At 41.5% G+C, this 2,786-nt stretch overlaps 1 pseudogene; it reads left to right on the top strand.

Moving 5' to 3' along the window:
* The first annotated feature begins 239 nt into the window (after nt 1–239).
* LOC130211422 (U2 spliceosomal RNA) lies at nt 240–418 on the top strand (annotated as a pseudogene).
* Nucleotides 419–2,786: the final 2,368 nt, after the last annotated feature.

Below are 2,786 nucleotides of genomic sequence, written 5' to 3'. Positions count from 1 at the left end.
CCAGTTCTGTTTGGAGGAGCAAAATGAGTTGCCCGGGTAGGGACCCACCCCCCGCTCCTGCTCAACAGAAATGTTATAGCGTGTACCCTTTTTATGTATGTATTTCTTGGTGAAATTGAAAAAAATAAATAATAGATTGTCCCTAACTGCTAAAATACAAATGTATATGTGTTAAAACACTATTTATTGTATATTTATTAATTGTATCGTGAAAAGAAATTGAAATCCTTTGTATGAGTATCAATAAATTTTTTCGAAAGAAAAATCTGTTCTTATCAGTTTAATATCTGATACGTCCCCTACCCGGGGACCATATATTAAATTGATTTTTGGAATAGGGAGATGGAATAGGGGCTTGCTCCGTCCACTCCACGCATCGACCTGGTATTGCAGTACCTCCAGGAACGGTGCACCCCCTAAATGTGTCAAAAGTAATATAATTAAAACTACCACCAGGGCCATTAAAGTCATATTATGTCGTATTACATGCAGTCTATGTAATGTTCAGATGCTCTAACTCAGGGGTGCTCACACTTTTTCAGCATGCGAGCTACTTATTATGTGACCAAGTCAAGGCGATCATGGCGTGAACACGGTGAACGGTCGAGCGAGTAAACTCACGCGTTTTGGGCGACGCGAAAAATAGTTTAGCTTTTGGTGTGAACGCACCTTTAGGCCCGACGCGCAGGATCAGTCACACAAAGGGAGAGTGTACGTCACCAAAGCTTCCACAAGATGGCAGCACGCGTCTACCTCTCTTCTTGCCCCAGGATCTTTTCCTCTACTGTACTGAGAGGAGCTCTGTCACTATGAAGACAAACTAAAGTATGACTTCAAGTGACCATCTGTAACATGTATATGTTCATTGCCTGATCGTCATTTTAGACCTGGAGTAACATGCTCCAACTGGAATTATCCAAAGTTGAGAAACCTGTGAATGTGTTTCGTTGTATGGAAACGTAACTTTTCCGTTGTTACACAAGGTACTACACTACAATGATTAATGTGAAGCGGCTTTGAGCAAAGCGTTGCCCTGATTGGACCCCTGCGGGTAGCGGGAGAGATCCTCTGACAGCTCACTAACTCTGGTTAGTAAACGGCTTGCTGAGAGGATTTAACTCCCTGCTTCAAATGACGAGCGTAGCAGTAAGCGCCGAGGCCACTGGGTGTCTGTGTTTCTTCTTCTGCTGCCCGGGAGACTTTATGGCATCTGACAGTTATAACACAAGCGTATTACAGTTTATAGCTGGGCTTCCACCAGAAGTGATGGGCGAAAGTTTATTTGAAGCTCACGTGAGGACAGTGGCGGCTGGTGGAATTTTGTTTTGGTCGTGCCATCCAATCCATTTCAGCAAACATCCCAGTGTGATTTAATGCAAAACACTGACATAAGGACATCTTATTCATACAATTCAGTATATATATATATATATATAAATACCATCTAATGTAAATACACAATATACATATATTATAATAAAATATAAATCTCGGATAATACAAATCACACACACATATATATATATATATAAAATCTAATAGAACATGTTTATATATTAAGAAGGACCTATGAACCTTGTTAGGGTTAAAGTGAGCCTGTTTTTATCCACCTACTCATGAACTTTTTAATGAAATGATTCTAACTATTAGAGGCAGGATTAATAATCTCTTGCCCTCAACCAGTGCCAATCTCTCAAGTGGAATGGCCGTGGAAACATCTGTATACCTTGGTGTTTATTTGAATGGCTTTTCTCCCATCAACCTTGTCCAATTTTCTTCAACGGTTTCTACTTCTAACACGTCTACCTGTCTCTTGGACCCCATCCCGACGAGGCTGCTTAAAGACGTTCTTCCTTTAATCGGCAGCTCTCTATTAGATATTATCAATGTGTCTCTGCTAACAGGCCACGTACCACACTCCTTCAAAGTGGCTGTTATTAAACCTCTCCTGAAGAAGCCCACTCTGGATCCAGAGGTGTTGGCTAACTACAGACCGGTCTCTAACCTCACCTTCCTCTCTAAGAACCTTGAGAAAGTAGTTGCACACCAGTTGTGTGACTTTCTACATCACAATAGTTTATTTGAGGAGTTTCAGTCAGGATTTAGAGAACACCACAGCACCGAGACAGCACTGGTGAACATGACTAATAACATTCTAATGGCATCAGATAAAGGACTCATCTCTGTACTGGTCTTGTTAGACCTTAGTCCTGATAGAGGACTCATCTCTGTACTGGTCTTGTTAGACCTTAGTCCTGATAGAGGACTCATCTCTGTACTGGTCTTGTTAGACCTTAGTGCTGCATTCGACACCATTGACCATGACATCCTGTTACAGAGACTGGAGCAGTCGATTGGCATTTCAGGCACGGCACTAAGTTGGTTTAAATCCTATTTATCAGATCGATCTCAGTTTGTATTTGTAAACGATGAAGCCTCGATAACCACCAACGTTAGTCACGGAGTTCCACAAGGTTCTGTGCTTGGACCAATTTTATTTACCTTGGGCAATATTATAGGGAAACACTCTATAAACTTTCATTGTAATGCAGATGATACTCAATTATATCTATCGATCAAACCAGAGGCGACCAACAAGCTCACTAAAATTCAAGCATGTCTTACAGACATAAAAACATGGATGACTTGCTTCATGTCCCTTACTCCCGTTACTTTCCATGTTGGATCCGTCCACGTTGATTTTACCGGGTCAGGTCTTCTTGGAAGAGAAGTTGCTTGCGCTCTCGTTGTCACGTTGTTAAAAAAAAGCGCCCGACGAGAACGCA

The sequence above is a fragment of the Pseudoliparis swirei genome, chromosome 20 (assembly GCF_029220125.1).
Source record: "Pseudoliparis swirei isolate HS2019 ecotype Mariana Trench chromosome 20, NWPU_hadal_v1, whole genome shotgun sequence".
In the NCBI taxonomy this organism is placed as follows: domain Eukaryota; kingdom Metazoa; phylum Chordata; class Actinopteri; order Perciformes; family Liparidae; genus Pseudoliparis; species Pseudoliparis swirei.
This window is presented reverse-complemented; position numbering and strand designations above follow the sequence as displayed.